This window comes from Saccopteryx leptura, chromosome 1, assembly GCF_036850995.1.
Source record: "Saccopteryx leptura isolate mSacLep1 chromosome 1, mSacLep1_pri_phased_curated, whole genome shotgun sequence".
NCBI lineage: Eukaryota > Metazoa > Chordata > Mammalia > Chiroptera > Emballonuridae > Saccopteryx > Saccopteryx leptura.
Window position 1 is genome coordinate 44,706,064 of NC_089503.1, and position 20,232 is coordinate 44,726,295.

Below are 20,232 nucleotides of genomic sequence, written 5' to 3' on the forward strand. Positions count from 1 at the left end.
TGGGGACCCCTGGGTTAGAGCATCGTCCTGAAGAACCGAGGTTGCCGGTTCCATCCCTGGTCAGGGCACGTACAGGAACAGATTGATGTTCCTCTCTCTCTCTCTCTCTCCCTCTCTCTCTCTCTCTTCTACTCTAAAACCAATAAAATAAGCATTTAAAGAAAATAAATAAATAAACTGAGCAGATAAATAAAGCCCTGGATCCCTGTCTTCTCTTAGACCCACTAAGTGTCTAGTCTCCGGCTCCTGTCAAGCAGGCACCTCCCACTTAGCTCCAACGCCAACTCTGACCAAAACAAGGTAGGACATAAGGGGCTTCTGGCCCACCAGCAGGTGGAAGGCAAATGGATTGGGTGTTCAAGGCGTCTGTACACCTCCCACCCAGCCTGACATCTCCCGGCATGTTTTGCTCCCAAATTGCCCAAGTTACTACTAAACCATTAAGATAAAAATAAGTTGTGCTTACTTAGATTTAAAAAAAAAAAAAAGAAAATAGAGAATAGGATGAAACGCAGTTTCAAAGTTGCAGGAAAAGGGAAAGTAGACAAAAGCCACCAGTAATAATAACTAATTTTTATTAGACACTTACAGTGCCCCAAAGGCTGTGCATTAATCACATATATTTACTTTATTGTCATAATAGCCTGATTAAATGCACACTGTTATTATTCCCATTTCACAGGTGAAAATGTAGAGGTGTCGAAAACTTACATGACTTATGAGAGCCAGAACTCCATGCAAGCAGCCTGATTCCAGAGACTGTGCACCCACGGACCACACTCTATAGTTTCTCCACTTGTCTCGCTGCTCCAGCAGACTTTGAGACATTCTCAGTGACGGGCACTGTCTGATTTATCTCAGCATCGCTAGCACTCAGCACAGAGTCTGACACAGAGTAGGTGTCACTACATTTTTAATAGAATCAAGTAAATCAGAGACTTCCCGGGACACATCATTGTAAGCCTTGCTACACCAGCTGGCCTGGAACATAGGAACCCCATGAACTCCTTCCTCTGTTCTGGAACTATATTTCAGGATATGCAGACTCTGTCTTTGGCTGGGATCTCGGGCAAAAACAAACAAACAAACAAAAACAAAACAAAACAGTGAATTCCCTGCACTGTAGTAAAAGTTTGAGAGTTGAGCAAGTAACTAAATCCCACAAAGGACAAAAGAAAAATATTTGTTTTAAATGCAAATACTTGAAGCAAGAATCAGTAGAATAAGAGGTACCTTTTATACAAGTCATTCTGTAAACACTTCAATATTCCACTAAAATAATGCTCTGGCTAAGGTCCAAGTAAAGCTTGGACCCCCAATAACCACTGTGCCATCTCTCAGAACTTACAGGTAAATGGTTTTCTGGTGAGGTGTGAGTATATATACTCAAGCCCTAGGGAAGTGGCTAAAGGAAGAGCTGAGCTCTTCAGGGAAGTGTCTGTCCCCGCATGATACCAGTAACAGACATATAATATTCGCAACCAGTTCAAGGAGGTTTAAACCACTAAGCAGTGTCTCTAGTCAGTCCCTGATCATCCTGATTCAATGAAACACATTTGATGCTAATCAGGTGCCAGGCCTTGTGCTGGGGGTCACTGCCAGCCCTTAGAAAGCTCACCCAGTCTAGAAGAGACAGACCTAAACAAACGGTACCCAACCTCACTTTCATCCCAAAATGATGTGCCATGAGTCTCAATTATTCCCAGGCATCCCCAGAGTTCATCTTCTATGTATATCCACTCCCCCCACCAAAGAAAAGACTAGTTCAGTCAACCACACGGTGGCATTGGATGATCCTGTCATCCTTTCTTCCTTTAACACCCTTACACTGGGCATTACTCTGGCTGCCAGGTCCACTCAGCCTGACTGCCTCTCCTGGGTAATGGTATGCTGTCTAGAGTCTGTTAGACATCTTGGGCTGTCACAGTCACCATATCTCTTACATATACATTTGCTTAGAGTAATCATCCCTGACAGGCAGTATTACATGTGCTAGTGATTATTTGGGCAGTTTTAAGGTAAGAAACCATATCATCAGAACTCAGTTACTTAAAAGGAAGAGAAATAAGAAAAATTCTAGAAAGATTGCAGTGGTGGCAGCATCAATTTTTAATCTCTCCAAATCCTCACGTAAAAACTGACAGAATAATTGGATGACAAAAACCGAATAACCCATAGGTAGAATTGACATCAAAACTGGATTGTAAGATATCCCCCAAAACTTCCAAATACAGGCAGGTGGGGACAAGCCATGCACAGCCGCAAGACCTACTTGGTGTCATATGTAGAAGAGGAAGAAGCAGGAAGATGGCATCTGATGAACCTGAGAAAGGAGAACCCCAAAGTAGCCCCTGGGTATTTACTGGAAACCACAGCATGACAATATGAGACTACTCATTGAAAGGAGGAGGAGGGTTGAGGAGGAGGGTTGCCTCTCCTATATCAGGTGAATGCAAGGCATCACCTATGAGCTCTCAAAGCTGATCTAACAGGAATCTCTTCTGCAACCAAGTACCACACTGAGAAGAAACTTCTGGAAATAGAATCAGACTTCAGCAGGACAAGGACGACAGAGACAAAGGATGTTTGGATCATCAGTGTGAGTGAGGGCTGGGAACAGAGCTAGAAACTTGCAAAAAGCCAAGCACCACACTTCTGAATCCTACGCAAAAACAAAAGATGATGAAGCTCTATGTACTTAGAACAGCTTTTCTACATCCTGCCCCCTCTAAATGTTTGCGTTGGTGGTAATGACACTGGAGAATAATTATTCTAGATAATTAAAAAGATAAAATCAACAGACCTCAGATACTGATTCATATGGATGATGAATGAACATAATCAAAGAGGTGACGCAGACTCTTTTCCTTGCAGAGCTGACTGAATAGGAGAAGGAAGTTCGGTAGACAGGATGATGGGTTCAGTTTGGGACATGGTAAGTCTAACAGGCCTGCTGTCTCTTCTTTTGCAGATGTCCAGTTCCTCTCACAGACTGGACCTTCCAAAAAATTGCATTCTAAAAGCTTCCAGGTCCTCTCAGCATCCATGCAGAATGGGCAGCTTACAGACTCTCACAAGTCCCACCCTGAACTTTCTTTCTTTCTTTCTTTCTTTCTTTCTTTCTTTCTTTCTTTCTTTCTTTCTTTCTTTCTTTCTTTCTTTCTTTCTTTCATTCATTCATTCAAAGCATTTCTTAGTGCCTACTATATGCCAGAAACAGCTCTAGCTGCTTGGGATACAGTAGTGAACATACAACAACAGAAAATTCCAGCTCCTGTGAAGGGCACATTCTAGCAAGGCAAAACAGTCAATAATAATAAATATAATAAATGTAAAAGTATGTAGAATATTAAAAACCAATAATGTCTATTAAAAAGTCAAGATAGAATAAGTGAGGACAAGATTGTTCTGGTGGGAGGCAGAAAGGTAATTGCCGTTTTAAATAAGTTGTCAGGGTGGGACTCTTTGGGAAGGTAAGACTTGAGCAAACACTTCAAAGAGGTTAGAGAATCAACTAAGCTGAAATATGGGACTGGGCACTCCCTGGAGAGGAAACAGACAGTGCAAAGGCTCTCGGTGGGGGTGTGCCTGGTTTGTTTGACCAACAGTATGCAGAGAACAAGGGAAAGATTAGTAGAAGTGCACTCGGAGAAGGGATTGGGATCATGTAGGACCTTGGAAGCCATTGCAAGAACTCTGGGTTTCACACTAAATAAATAGAAGAATTTCTTCCCAAGTTATCTGAGGAATCTTGTCACAGGATGTCAGCTAAGTCCACCTTGCTCCAACATTTCTCTATCGTCCAACCTGGAAGGCTCCCTCACTTAGGGCTTTATAAAAACAAGTAGATTAATTTAGAATGCCTTAACCTTTGCTATGCAGTGAATTATAAACTGTTTACTAAACAACTAATTTAGGCATAATTATTTATGCAACAAGCTATAAATAATTTACAGTGTGGTTAGGGTATTGACTTCCAGTCCCCCCTCACTGAGGCATGGGTGAAGCCCCAGCCTGTTGTGACAAAAGGAAATGTTGCTTCTCTGATCTTGTTCGAGCCTTCCCATGTCCTCATTGCCCTGTTTCTAATCCTCTTCTCAGTTCCCACGCTGAGCTGCCTCAGCACAGGCCTTTCTGTGCATCATGGCTTTTGTGTAAGAAGCAGACGATTCTTCATCTCTAACTCCACGATTACACGTGAGCTGTGGAGTGCTCACAGTGTGGTATAGTGTTGGACAGCTCACAGCAGCCCTGTTTCTCACTTGCAGCTGACCTATCTGTGCAATGCCGGAACCAGAAAGGAGGCTTTCTCTCCTTCAGTGGATTCTGCAAAATTCCTCCTGCATCTACCTATCACCCTGGGGATGGCTTCTTTCCCTCTGTGATCCTGTGTTCTCTGCCTTCTTCTGCACTGACCCTCTGCTTCGAAAGAGTTTTCAGATTGTTACCCAGAAATACCCAATCTAACATGATAGGAGGTTGATCTTACATTTCAGATATCCCCAGGAATGCTGGGGAAGGGGCAACGGAGCCCACCATACACCTCCGAGCTAATAACTGGGAGTAACTTGTGCAGGGGCATGTATAATGTCATTTTGTCCCACCCATTTCTTCAGGTTATGGCCTTCTGTCAATCTATAGAAGGATTTGAAGGTAGAGAAGAGGTTTGACCACTCTAAAAATTCAACTGAAAAAATCTAGCATACTTTTAAGCATGCTATAAAGATAACTTTATTGAGTACTTCCTGTGTGCCAGGAACATAGCAAGTGCTTGCATATACAATATCTATCTTGTATTCACAGCAAGATTATTTATTTAGCAAGAGAGATAGAGATGGTGGGGCAGACAGACAGGGACAGACAGACAAGAAGGTAGAGAGATGAGAAGCATCAACCCATAGTTGCAGCACTTTAGTTGTTCATTGACTGCTTTCTCACACATGCCTTGATGGGGGGACAGGCCACAACCAAGTCAGTGACCCCTTGCTGAAGCCAGTGACCTTGAGCTCAAGCCAGCGACCTTTTGCTTCAAGCCAGCAACCGTGGGGTCATGTGTATGATCCCATGCTCAAGCTGGTGAGCCCACACTCAAGCCGTGACCTCAGGGTTTCAAAACTGTGTACTCAGAATCCCAGGTTGATGCTCTATCCACTGCACCACCTCCTGGTCAGGCAAGACTATTTATTATCCCCACTTTACAGAGAGGAATCACTGAGGCTCAGAGAGATGCCTACAGCTAGTTGATGGCAGAACCTAGACCTCAATGCAAGTCTGCCTGACTCCAGAACCCTCACCACCTCCCCCGTCTGTCAGCATCCTGAGAGAGCAGGTTGTTGCTTATTTCAGAAAGCCAAGGAACATGAATTTGGCCCCAGGTAACTGTTTCTAGTCCAATGAACCAGTATATACATTTGACATCTGCCTCCTCTCGATGACTCAGAGCTCATCAACTTAAGTCTGTCAAACAGTGGTGTTTTAGATGCCCTCAGAGAGAGCAGCAGCACTGTTAACATTTCTCTATTAATGCAGGGATGACTCATTTTTAACCTCTAAGAAGGATGCAGGTATGCCTATGCATTGCCAATATTCACATGGGAACCAGCATGATGATACTAACAGCAAGGACACCTGATGAAGAGGCACCATCTACGTTCTCTTCCCACTTCTACCCCTTAATAGCTGTGTGTTCTTGTACATGATACTTGCCCTCTCTGAGCCTCAGTCCCTGACCTGCCTTCTCCCTCATTTCCAACCACTGTCCCAGCCACACTTTCAGTCTCCCCGGTGTGACTTCCAGGCTCCCAGACTTTTCACATATTGATCTCTCTCTCCCCATCTCCTCTTCACCTTGCTAGTGCCTGTGCATCCTTGAAATCTCTGCCTAAATGTCTCTTCCGAAGGCAGTTTCTCTGGCTCCTAGATGAGCTGTGTCCTATGTTTCTCACATGTCTGCAACACCCTGTCTTTCCCCTCCATGACACCAGTCTCAAATGTTTATCCGCTTGATTAATATCTGCTTTATCCACTAGACTATAAGCAGAGGAGGGCATGTGTCTGCCTTTTCCTCCCCACACACCACCCCTAACACTATACTTGATACACTGAAGATGCTCAGTGTATATGTATAAAACTGAATTAAGAGGCCCCAGCCAGGTAGCTCAGTTGGTTGAAGCATCATCCTGATGTGCCAAGGTTGTGGGTTCGATCCCCATCCAGGGCACATACAAGAATCAACCAATATATGCATAAACAAGTGGGACAACAAATCAGTGTTTCTTTCTCTCTCTCTCTTTCTCTCTCCCTTCCAGTCTCTCTTTAAAAAAAAATCCATCAAATTTTTAAAAAATTATTTTAAAAACTGAATCAAGAATCAAATGGGAATAACAATAAACTGCACTGTTGTACTGTCTGTCTCACTGTGTTGTTATGAGGATCAAGGGAGATAAAAATCCATAATCATTGCTGCTAACATTCATTGAGGCTGGAGCTGGCCCTATGCCAACTATCCAGTGGTTGGCTTCACATGTATTTTCTCGTTTAGTTTTCACAGTGACCCTGGAAGAGGGTCCTTGTATGGTCTTAATTTTGCAGAGGAGAAAATTGAAGCTTAGAAATCACCCAGCCTATCAGACTCTAGATTCCATATTCTTAATTTTACTCCAAACTGTTTTATAAAAGGCTGTGCTCTTTCCAAACGGCATGTTAGTACTGCCAGGTAAAATTGTAAATGCATTCTTGCATGTACTAACTCAGTCTTAGCTTGTTCTCAACCTTGATGGCCAAATATGGGGCCTGATGTGTAAACTGAGAAGGGTCTGGCTTGTCTTTCCCACTCTGGTCTCCTCCATATTCTAAGGAGAATGTTCTCATTTGCTGAAATTCTCAATGTTTAGAATTCCCAGATCTAACATGTCAGTTACCATCCTAATACTTCCCTGTGGTTCTGGAAAATGCAGGTGAGAGTGCAGAAATCACCATCACTAGAGGGTTGCCAAGAGCAGGTCTACCCTGTCTGCAGGGCTTCCTAGACCCCCCATCACCCTCCAGGCCGCACCCCTGTAACTCCTCTTCTCTACCACACCCTCGCTCTATCCCCAAGCTTCAGACTCTGCCCAAGGGTTCTCTGTCCCAGCTGCGGGCTGGCTCCAGGGGCCAAAGCTCCTTCCTGCTGGGCTGCATTGGCTCAGCTGCCTCCAGAAGGGCCCCCAGAGGCAGAGGCCACAAGAGGTTGCCTGTTGCTGGACCAGGCGGTGGCACAGTGAATAGAGCATTGGACTGGGATGTGGAGGACCCAGGTTCGAATCCTCGAGATAGCCAGCTTGAGCGCAGGCTCAGCGGGTTTGAGCAAGGCTCACCAGCTTGAGCCCAAGGTCACTGGCTCGAGCAAGGGGTCACTGGGTCTGCTGTAGCCCCCGGGTCAAGGCACATATGAGAAATCAATCAATGAACAACTAAGGAACCACAACAAAGAATTGATGTTTCTCATCTCTCTTCCTTCCTATCTGTCCTTCTTTCTGATTCTCTCTGTCTCTGCCACACACACACACACACACACACACACACACACACACAAAAAGAGGTTGCCTGTCTACATGTTCCACAGTCTGAGCATGCCAGGGCCTACAGCCCTAATGTCCCTGTGTTTTCTGTTCACCTGCTTACCAGCCAGCTCTAAAACACACACACACACACACACACACACACACACACACACACACACGCACGCACCAGGAATCCACCCTGGTGGTGATCATAACAGTTATTAATATGTTGAGTTCCAGGAATGAGCCAGCGAGTGTTCTAAGCCTTCTCTCTATATTATTTCCTTTAGTCCTCCCACAACCCTGTGAGGAAGACAATAATTACCGCCCACTTATGGACCAGGGGACTTCTGTTGGGAGAGGTCATATGAACCCAGTCCTCAAACTCAGTCTCTGGAGTCTGGCATCACCTCTTATCAACTGACTGCCACACTGCCATCAAGAAGCTATGAGCAGGCACCTATCGTCGCAGGAGATGGGGGAGGAGGACTGGGGGCTGACTTCGCCTGGGAATATGTACACAAAGGAAATGACATTTGCCATTTGCCCTGGTTATTAAAGGAGGGGAGTTGGCCAGAATGACAAGGACAAAAGGATTTCCACATAAATGTGTAAAGGCCTTGAAGTATAAAAATAGTAATATGACAAGAAGTTTTACTGGACTCAGGCAAGCACTGGAGGCCTGTGCGGGAGTAGCCAGGAAGGGGCCTAAGGAGAGAAGCAGGGACCAGTTGATCGAAGACCTTGATATGACCAGGAATTTGAATTTAATCCTGAAGACAGTTTGGAGCAACTGAAAATACCTTAGGGCAGAGCAGTGACATCATTGTGCAGAGAGGAGGATGTGAACCAGAACAGGGTTCCACATTGGACCGGAGGGTGGCCTGTGGGGAGACAATGCTGATAAAAACAAAAGGGCAGAAACCTGGGTGAGGGCAGTGAGTGGGAGAGAAAGAAGTGGATGAGCTGGGAGGGAGAGGGGAGATGTGAGGGTGAGCAGAGGAAGAGCTGGCTGGCTCTTGGGAGCTGTCTGGGTGGTGCCACTGGCCTGGCTGACAGGAAATCCATCCAGGGAGGAGCTGGGGTTTCATTTTGCTTGGTTTCGGGGTAAGGCGCATGACAAATGGGGTATGCAAGGCCACAGCAGAAGGGGCTGGACCCTGCAGAGAGATCCGCCAAAGAGGCCCCAAACCTTCCCGGGAAGGGGACTAGGCCCCATGAACCCTGCACAGCCCCACCACTAGCCAATTCACTCCCAGACTCGGTCACTGTGCCGCCACATAACAAGCTGCTCTTCTCAGTTTCGGAGTCTGGGGACTGCGGCTCATTAAGTTTTGGCCTGTGTTAGCACTGAGCATCCCATAATTGCAGAGCTTGCCTGACTCTCTGTCATTAGCTCTCTGGTCCTCTGGGTTCCACCTCTTCTATTGGATTTGCTGATTAACCGTAATATACAAAGTCTGGTTAAACCGGGCAGATCTCGCTGTGCGGTGGCGGGCGGGGGTGGAAGCTCTGCTTGCTGTCCCTGCACCTCGCGACTCCCAGTGGCTCAACTGTCCTCAGCCGTGAACCTCAAGCTGCCATCTCACTATGCGTGAAATCTTTCCTCTGCAAGCACAGACGACTGCTCTGATTACTCACACAGAGGAAGGAAATTGAAAATTGAGGTCAAAGCAGATGGACTGGCAATGAATCACATTCCCTTCATGGAGCCAGGAGGGTCTCCAGCCAAGGAGCTGGAGGGGCCAGAGGCCAGGACCGGGGTTGGATTTCCTCTGTCTCCACAGTGAACTAGAATCTGAGCCTGATGCTATAAACATTGCCCCAGGTCCAGGGAGCGGGAGGATATCCCAGACAGTGAGTGGGGCTCATGGGAGCCCCGCCCAGCTCTCAGCAGAGCCCGTGAGAAGCAGCCACTTACTCTCCCAGTAACTCCACTCCTTGGTCTCTGATGGCAGCTGTCCTGGGACATCTGGAAGGAGATGACCAAGCCACAAAATCTGGGCTTTCTGGATTCTGGCAGATTCTAAACACAAAGCCAGATGTAACCACAATCATCTCCACATACCAGGCTACTGGTCAGATGAATTTTTTTTAAGCTGGAATTATCCAGGGTGGAGTTGGTGTAGGAGACGGGAGTAGCATAGTATTAGACAAAGAAACCGCAGTATGAAACAATGGACTCCCTGAAGTAGTTCTAAAGTCAGAGGGCATTAAGTACCCACACAGCAAGCAGGAAGAATTATCGATATTAGAGACCTCTGTGTACCAAATACTTTTTTTTCCTTCAGCCCTTACAGTGGTTTGATGGTTGGAGATTACCATCCCATTTTACAGATGTAGAAACTGAGGCTTAGAGGCATTATATAAGTTATCCAAAACCTCACTGCTAATAGTGATAATAAAGCTTAAATTATTGAGTGTTTATTTCATTGTAGACATGGTGTTAAGGGCTTGATTAAATCTTAATTACTTATTTAACCTTTCATATTCCATGAGTCTCACATAACTGAGATTTAGTAGGTTGAGTGACTTGACCAAGGTCATTCAGTGGGTAAGTGGAAATAAGAACCTAGGCAGTCTGAGACCAGAGCCTTGCTCTTGACTATTTTAATAGACTCCTTGATGTCTTTAGCAATTTAGCTGATATTTACCCTCAAACCCACAGCCAGGGCTCTTTCTACTATGCTAGAGTGCCCTTTGGTGACATGTCAATGCCCTTTTACAGCTCGGCATTACTCAGACTATGCTACGTCTAGTCATTTCTCAAACACTTGCCTCATTTCTTTCTGGGAGAGAATTGGTTATATGTTGTTTAAAGTCAAGACAACTGCTGGCCCACTGGCTCCATCATCACAGGTGTCTCACAAGTTTGTACCAGAAGTGCTTCTAGAGCAGAGAAGCCAGCGAGATCATGCACACAGGGTGGAAAGCAGAGAAGCCAGCGAGACCATGCACACAGGGTGGAAAGCGGAGAAGCCAGCGAGACCATGCACACAGGGTGGAAAGCAGAGAAGCCAGCGAGACCATGCACACAGGGTGGAAAGCGGAGAAGCCAGCGAGACCATGCACACAGGGTGGAAAGCAGAGAAGCCAGTGAGACCATGCACACAGGGTGGAAAGCGGAGAAGCCAGCGAGACCATGCACACAGGGTGGAGAGCGGCCCTCTCAGGAGCCCAGCGGCACAGCGTTCTCCCCACCGCCTCGCTGGCCTTGCCTGTCTCTGCTTCTGCCTCTAGATTGTCCCGTGTTCATCAAAGCCCATCATGGGGGGGGGGGGTAACTGTGCCTCACCCTTCAGATACCAAAAAGAGTGATGTTTCCCAGTTTAGCAGATTCATATAGGGCCCCAGCTGCTGGTACCAGTTCTTCATCCCCAGCTAATTCTGCTGGCCCAGCATCCACTGTTCCCCAAATGTCAGGGGTCAATAGTTTATGGAAATCTATGCCTACAGTCTTGTTGGTTCATTTTAATCTTTTTTTCAGTTAGAATGAACTTCAGTTGTTCCTTCAAAGTCTAGAATTTGGATGTCCCTGCCTCACTCTGTGCCACCTGCTATGTGAAGTGGTAGATTCTCTGTGAAGGAGCATTTTACTGTGCCTAGCACACTTGGTCACGGCCCCAAACTCTATTGGGAATCCCAGTTTGTTCAGTACTGGGCTCAGTTGCTGAGATGACAGAGGGGAGAGGAGGGGGACATGATCTCCAGGAGGGTAGCGCCATCCATTGCACAGTGATATATCCCCTCCACCTAGCACAGCATCAAGTATCATAGGCACTCGATAAACGTCTGCTGAATCAATGAGTAAATGAATGACTGCAAATAATCAATTATGGTTCACAGTGCTTCCTATGGCATTTGGAGGTAAGCATAAAGAATTTGGAAGCATGAAGAAGAGAGAGGTAGCCCGAGCTAGACCTCTAAGAAAGCTCCCCGGGCCAGCACTGGAGGGTGCCTTCAAGTTCCCCAGCAGACGAAGCAGAGGGTTACAGACAGAAGAAACAGCCTGTGCAAAGGACTGAAGACACAGGACCACGTGTTGAGAAAATGGCAAGTTGCTAATTATACTCAGGGGTGAAGATGAAATCAAAAGCGAGGACTTCAAATCATAAAGCAAGTGGGAGGGCTGGGATTTATAGACTTATGCACCTGTATTGTATCCCATCAAAGTAGGGCAACCTATCCCCACCCCATAGAACATTTCTTCTGAATATAGCAAAGGCTTCCATGAAACCTGAGCCGGGCACGGTCTCAGAAGCTGGAAGGAGCTCCGAAGCTGGTAGATCTCACTGTTTCCACCCCAGCCATGAGGCAGACACTAGACCTCTGTGCATTTCATGGGAAGGAAAGAGAAGACCTTGCTTTGGTCGATCAGATTGCTTTCCCAGCCCTGAGGCACTAATGTGGGATATTTTTGTCCTGAAAAGGGAACAGACTATCCAAAAATCACTCACAGACCCAGACTATTAGAGCTGGAAAGGTCCCTGGGGAAACTTTTGTCTACCTACCTCCTTATCCTCACATGAAGAAACTAAAGCTCAGAAAGGGGGGAAAGTTGTCCAATGACACACAGCAGGTTAGTGAAAGGCAGGGCTGGGAAGAAAAGAAAAGGATGGAAAGAATGAAGGGAGGGAGGGGGAGGGAGGAGGGAGGAAGGGGGAGGGGGGAGGAAGGGGAAGGGAAGAGGAAGGAGAAGGGGGAGGAAGGGGAAGGGGGAGGAAGGGAAAGGGGGGAGGAAGGGGAAGGGGGAGGAAGGGGAGGGGGAGGAAGGAGGAGGGGGAGGAAGGGGAGGGGGAGGAAGGAGGAGGGGGAGGAAGGGGGAAGGGGGAGGGAGAGATGGAGGAAAGGAGGGAGGGAGGGAGGGAGGGAAGGAGGGAAGGAAGGGAGACCAGCCTTTGCCTCCTAGTCCGTGTTCTGCACTGCACTCTATTCTCCTGGAAGGGTTTAATGATAAAATTGCAGATTTTTTTTTCCAGTGAATTTAAAACTGGAGACTAAAAGTATTTTTGAATTATTATTACTTTAGAAGAAAAAAATATCTCTCCAGCTCTCTGACTCAATCAACCAATTAAACCTTTGGCTTTCACTCAGAAAGAGAATTTAAATTAATGAAGATAAAACTCTAGCTTACTCTTTCCCTCTAAGCAGCATTTTCTACCAAAAAGAATGATAATAGCTTTCTGGAAACAGGTGTATTTTGGAAAAAGAAACAAAATCCAAGCTATGTAATTTTTCACAGTCACCTGAGAGTCCTCAGCCATTTGTCATTCATTCATCATAAATTTATTAAATAGTTATTTATTCAACAACCACTTATTGAGCTCCTACTGTGTGTACCCTAATCACAGGAGCACAGATATGAATCAGAAATGAATTTAGCCCTTGGGACATTTATCATTGAGAAGGAAAGATGACATTTACATAAATCATTGTTGTACTACCCAGGGTCTAGCCCAAAGTAAGTTCTTAGTCCAAAGCAAATCTCAGTTGAATTAATGACTGAATGAATGAAATGATGTCTATTACAGATCATTGCTAACGAGCATCACACTGGGGCTTGGACATGGATCTTCTAGAACTCACTGGAAGCTGAGTAGGAGAATGAGCTTAAGAAACCCAGCCCAGTCTGACCTGTGGTGGTCAGTGGATAAAGCATCGACCTGGAAACGCTGAGGTCACTGGTTCAAAACCCTGGGCTTGCCTGGTCAAGGCACATATGGGAGTTGATGCTTCCTGCTCCTCCCTCCCCCTTCTCTCTCTCTCTCTTTTACTCTCTCTCCTCTCTAAAAATTAATAATAATAAAAAAAGAAACCCAGCCCAGAGAAGGCAGGACTCCACAATGGGCAGAAGGTGTCCTGAAGAGCATTCTGACAGCTCCATTCCCTTCTCTGGGCCTCAGTTTCCCCATCTGCTCAGGAAGGGATGGTGACATGGGTGAGCTCTAAGAAAATGTCTGGTGACAACATCCCATGCTTCTGCGATCTCAGTTCCCAGTACCGTCTGGGAATTTAAATCTAACCTCTCTTCGTAAAAATAACTGATGAATCATTGTCCCTCTGTCTTCACCAGGTCATGCCCTTTGTTTCTGTGGCTTTATCTTGGGAGATGTTGAGAAGGGAGGAAATTTGATTCTAACTTTGCTTGGCTTTTCTTTTGGTTTCAACAACAGAAAAACACCCAGTTATCCCATTGACAATTACAGTCTGCACATGTCACCGCAGGCACAGAAACTAGCCCAGCAGCAGAAAACCAGCCACAGAGCAGGGTGCACACATGCAAGCAATTATCTACTTGGAGACAGGCTGGCCTGCAATGGTCCCCACTGGCTCAGGAAGGCCGACAGCTCCCTGCCAGCAGGCCAGGGGCGACCCAGGAGGTCGAGCTGCAGTTGCACCCGGTGCCGGCTCACCTCGACTCCAGTCTGAATGGAAGCCACGGGACAGAGTGACCCACTCACAGTGAGAGATCCTGAAAGAAAGACCCGAGTTGTATCCTTGCTGCAGGTCTAGGCCTGATCAGGTCAAGAGATAAACCGGAGAGTTCCGGGAGGGAGTGGACCATGCCCTATTCGGTTACCAACATAAGCAACATACAGGCACATGACCTGCACTTAATACATGTTTGTAGGAAAATGTTGTTGCAGGTTAACGAATAAACAACTATTTGAATAAATGAGTGAACAATCTGTGTAATGCGCCCAAGAACACTGTGGAAAAGACAGGCTGGATCGAGCACAGGCCAGCACTCAGGCTCAGACGCCACCTGGGAGCACACATCAAGCTCTGCTCCTTACCAACTCCATCCCCGACAAGTCACTGAACCTCCTCCAGCCTCAGCTTCCTCCTGGGACGCATGTTGTACATGCCACTCAGATTGCCCTTTAAAGAAGGACTTGTCACCTCCAGCTGCTGGGAGCACCATTGGTCTCCAGCTGTCAGGCCCTCCTGATACTGTCTCAAGGCCACCTTATCTGAGGTCACACCCCACCTAGAGCTTCCCACTCCCATGACAGATCAAGGTGGGATATGAAGGCCCTGGCCACTTTGGCCAGTGAACAACAACTCTGATTGCAAAGCTCCCCACGAGGTCTGCTGAGGTCACCCTCCAGCCTGCATTGCAGCTCACCTTCTCCCTCCGCCTGGGCCTACTGCCTCCCTCTCCCTTGCACAGCTGATAATCCCTAAGGCACCTTCTAATCACCACCGTGAGGAAACTCTATCTCAAAGGCTGCTTTCCAGAGAACTCCACCTGTGAACCCACCTTTGCAAAACAGAGATAACAGTAAGTATGCATATGGGCCATCCTGAGGACAAAATTAGTTGCTGTATGCAAAAGCACCCCGCTCATATAGCACATGCTGGGTAGGAGTGAGCCAACTTTGCTAGCAGGATTAGTGTAGGCTAGTCCTTTATCAGTATCCCCGTCCTCACTGGCAGAAATCCAGAGAGAAAATGTCAAGGTGTCCCACTGTAATCTGTGGTTAAAAGCAGTAGTAGAAGGAAGGAAGGAAGGAAGGAAGGAAGGAAGGAAGGAAGGAAGGAAGGAAGGAAGGAAGGAAGGAAGGAAGGAAGGAAGGAAGGAAGGGAGGGAGGGAAAGAAGGGAGAAATAGAGGTAGAGAGGGAAGGATGTCTGGACATGGCCCTGTGTGTTCCTCAGACTGGCCTCCAACCCACCCACAGGAACTTATCCATAGAGATAGTTAATAAGAGAACTTCACTATCAGGATCCCTACAGAAAAGGAGAGCCATATGTGATGGTAGAGGGAGTATGCAGATAGGTACCACAGTGCTGACCACAAAGGCTAGGTCCAAGCTGCACCACCCCATGCTCCGGGCCAATGGGAGGATCAATAGCCCAGATGTAAATATGGGAGCCCAGAGACCGGAAAAGAAAACAAAGATCAGCTAGGGACACAGCAGCCACAGTCTCCTGTCCTCCAGAGAGCCAATCTCCTGCCCTCTTCACTCCCACCATCAATCCTGAAACCTCCAGGGAGGTATTTGGACCTGAGCTTTCAAGTGTTTCCACTACTGAGGAAAGAAGGAGGGGCTGGTACTGCCACCAAGACGGCCTGGTGAAGTGTGGATGGTACATTGCCAAGGACCCTGGACCCTAGAGAGAACTTACTTCCTGAACCCCAGCACTTACACAACCTTTTAAAGCAACAATCACTGCCATCCGTTTATCAGAGAAGATAAAAGTGGTGTTTAGATGGGTTAAGGGCCAGTCAAGGGCACATGGCTCATAGGAAGTGTGGCTGGGATTTGAGCTCAAGTCCAATTATAAGACCTATAAGCTTTCACCACTTAGGCCCACATTAAAGTTTCCGACAGTAGGGTTTTGTGTTTTGGCTTGCTTATTTTATTACTTTTAAACATGAAAGCTTCCCAGGAGTTCCAGATGCATTCAGAGTCGTGAACCCTATCACATCCCCTTCTGAAGCCCACGCCAGTTCAGCATGGGATCCCCACCCCGGCTTGGGAAGCTGCTGCTCCCCGCCCGCTACTCTCCACAAGGAGCCGGCACTTAGAAAACCCTTTGGATGCTATTTACATAGAAGGGTCTCAGATACCAACGGCCTAAACAGTATGATTCACTGAGGCTGCTGGATGATCCCACACAACTTGACAGCATTTATTTATTTTGTATATTGAGATGAATATTGGCACTACAAAGTGAAATTGAGTTTCAGTGGAACACAGACAGAAGTCAATTATCTGGCATTAATTATTTACCTGGGGACAATAACCATGGTGTTATTCTCCACAAGAGAGGCCTCCACCGCTTGGAACAAGAGGGAAGAGGAGGTGGCTGCTGCTATCTGCCCATAATGCAGCCTCCAATTGGACAGATTAACCCTTCTGACATCCTTTAAGTACACAGGAGCCTTCTCTGTGAATGTGGCCCACGCACATGCCCCCAGAACACGCACGATTCATAGGTTGGTAGGCACAGGGGTTGTATTCTCCCAATGTTCTGGGGAAAGCCTGCCAATGCTAGGTTGCGGATATATTGAAGGAAAAACACCTTCTTTTGGCAGCCCACCTTGTAAGGATGAAGACATTCTAAACAGTTTCTCAGTTGCGATGTCTGTGGCCAGCCAGAGCCCTAAGAGTAGTGTTAGTCCAGGGTTTTCCATCAAGCTATTTGCTGCATGATGATAATTAGAAACCCTATCCTGCCTCCAAGAGAATACAGCGTCCTTCCTTTATTTATGGGAGACATGTTCCAAGACCCCCAATATATGCCTGAAATCATGAATAACAAAACCCTAGGCATACTATGATTTTTCCAATATATACATAACTATGATAAAGTTTAATGTATATGGTAAGTTAGGCACAGTAAGAAATTAACAACAACTAATAGTAAAATGGAACAGCCTAACCAGTGGTGGTGCAATGGATAGAATGTTGACCTGGGATGCTGAGGACCCAAGTATGAAACCCCAAGGTCACCGGCTTGAGTACAGGGTCGCTGTTTGAGCATGGGATCATAGACATGATCCCATTGTCGCTGGCTTGAGCCCAAAGGTCACTGGCTTGAAGCCCAAGGTTGCTGTCTTGAACCCAAAGTCACTGGTTTGAGCAAGAGGTCACTGACAGGGCTGGAGTCCCCCGGTCAAGGCACATATAAGAAAGCAATCAATGAACAACTAAAGTGTCATAACTATGAGTTGATGCTTTTCATCTCTCTCCTCCCTCACTCTCTCCCTTCCTGTCTCTGTCTCTCTGTCTCTGTCTCTGTCTCTCTCTCTCTTTCTCTTGCTTGAAAAGAAAAAAAAGAAACAAGTATAACAATATTGAAATAAAAGTAATGTGAATGTGGTCTTTCCACATATCTTGTTGCACTGCATTCACCCTTCTTTTTTTGTGATGGGAGATGCTACAAAGCCTTCGCGATGGGATGAAGTGAGGTGAACAGAGGACGTGGGCATTGCCATAGAGTTAGGCTAATATTAACCTTCCGATGCTACATAACAAGCACTTTATGGCTCCTCTGAGGCACATTGAAATTGCTAGCATCACCACTCCTACACTTTGGGACTATTATTAAAGAAAATGAAAGTTACTGGAACACAAGCAGAACAACAGTCAATCTGATAACTGAGACAGCTACTGACTAACAGGCAGGTAGCGTCTCCAGCGGGGAGATGCTGAACAAAGGGATGACTCATGTCCCAGGCGAGACAGAGGAAGACGGCACAAGATTTAATCATGACACTCAGAACAGCACACAATTTAAAACTTATGAATTGTTTATTTCTGGAATTTTCCATTTAATATCTTCAGACCTCTGGTGACCACGGGTAAATGAAATCTAATTTCTAAATCATTTTTTGTATGATTTAATTTCCTTTTATCCTTATAACTTCTGAGGAGGTTGGAAGTGGGAGAGAGATAGCAGTGATTCTCAGAGGCTTGAAAGAGCACCGGTTTCTGATCTACCTTGGCCCCATATGCTCCACTCTGGGGACCTATTCTTCATCGGAAGAAGTTAACATTGATGGAGCAGTTCCCATGTGCAGGCAGGTACTTTATGCATGTCATTCTAAATTCTCCTAACAACCTATGACATAAGTATAAATATCTCTGTTTCATAGAGGAAGAGAAACTAAGGCCCAGGGTTGCAGCTAATAAGTAACAGAACCAAGAATCAAGTATAGTCAGTCTCAATTCTCAAACTCTGTCTTAAAATGCCCTGGGACAACAGCCCCCACCCCCCCACCCCTGTAAGCATAGGTTCTGGTCTAACCATGCCGGGACTCATGAGTCTCTGTAGACCTCCGAAAGTACTACTGTCAGAGCCACTCCTGCACACCTGGCATCATAGGCTTGGACCTACCACTTGGTTGGGACAAGAGCTAAGAATTCACTTCATCTAGATTAGTTCTTCTGTCTCCTGGTTTAAAATATTAGGCCACTGAGAGTGTCTGTCTGTGATTTCTTATTTCCTCAGTGAGGTCACTTGCTAAGAGGGATCAGAGAAGGGATTTCTGGAAGAATTCTCCAAGATCACCTACATGAGGAGCCACAACCAACCTCTGACACACAACAGGCATTCAATAAACAATAGCCCCCATCCCTGCCCTGTGTAGCTCTCTCTGACTGACAGACTTAACATATTTTTTTTTTTTAAATTTAAATTTTTATTTTTATTTTTACTTTATTTATTCATTTTTTAGAAAGGAGAGAGACAGAGGAGAGAGAGACAGAGAGAGAGAAGGGGGGAGGAGCTGGAAGCATCAACTCCCATATGTGCCTTGACCAGGCAAGCCCAGGGTTTCGAACCGGCGACCTCAGCATTTCCAGGTCGACTCTTTATCCACTGCGCCACCACAGGTCAGGCCAGACTTAACATATTAATCCGCACATCAACCCCATGAAGTAGGTACTGTTATCACCCCACTTTGTGCATAAAGGAACCGAGGAGCTAATGGGGGTTGAGAAATTTGCACAAGGCCACACACCTAGTCAGAGGACCAGTTTGGCTTTAAAGCCAGGCACTCATGTGTTCAAAGCCGATGACACTCATCTCCTAAAAGACCATCAGCCTTTCCAAGCCCAGTTCCCATCTCGGAGAATGCATATGCATTCTGATAGGTCTGCGCCTCACGCCCTCTGACCTCTACCTTAGACACTCTGCGTGGAAAGATATTTGGGCCCCGATAGATAGGATCCCTTATTCTTAGCCTCAAGCTACACAGGAAATTCTTAACTGCATTTCTAACAGAGTTCTCTGTCCTCAGTAACGTGCACGAGCTATATTTCATAGACTTAAACCTCTTTATCATGCTGACTTTGTGGAAGCAGGCTGACACCCTCATAGAAGTTAACCCAGTTCTAACAGACTTGAGCAAACATTTAATAATTATTTCTGATTTTAAATCCAACATAGATTTTTTTTTTAAAGTAACATAAAATCAAACAATATAAAAATGAATGACATAATAAGGTGAAATCCCCTGTGATTCAGGTGGGAGGTTAGAGATAAAGGTAAGATATCAGTGACACATGCAATATGTAAAACAAAACAAAACAACAATGACGACAGCCTTGCAGGAGCTACTTGCACCCTCCTGCCCCTCTAAAAAGGAAAACCCACCACGGCAGAGGCCCTCACCACTCAGGGTGCAAAGTTCCTTCATGGACCAAACCTGCTTTAGTGTCACTCCCAGTTTGCTCAAAATGGAGGAGCTTCTAAGGACACAGAATTTTCACTGGCAAATCAGGACAGTTCTGGACACATAGGACAGTTGGTCACCAGAGATTTGTGGCCCTGGTACTTTGACCTTTCGTTCTGGCTCTGGTTCTAGACCAGCCAGATCCGTATACCTTTGGACTGGGGCCCTTGGGTCTCTTCTTTTCCCAGCCTCATCATCTGGGCTTTACCTGTTCAGTGTATCTCTCCCTCACCCCTGTCTCCCTACTGCCCACTCAAGGCAACAAGGATTTCCTAAGGAGCAGCTCTGAGCTCAGTTCTTTCCCTGGTGCTCAGGGGGGAGAGAAGACACCTAACGGTAAACTGAGCCTTCCAAGTGGCTCAGAGAGGACCTTCACTCAACCCAGTGGCCCCAGTGACTCCAGCCTCCTGGCCTAGGTAGGACCAGGAACTTCCTCTGGGGCTTCCTATCTCAGCAGCACACCCCACACCCCATTCACTTCTTTGCTTCATTGTCTGCCTGG

At 46.3% G+C, this 20,232-nt stretch overlaps 1 protein-coding gene across 1 annotated transcript in view; it reads right to left on the reverse strand.

The window, feature by feature from the left end:
• The window catches only part of INSC (INSC spindle orientation adaptor protein), a 134,330-nt gene that overhangs the window by 81,023 nt on the left and 33,075 nt on the right, over positions 1 to 20,232 (reverse strand). The gene's annotated exons all lie outside the window — the stretch shown is intronic.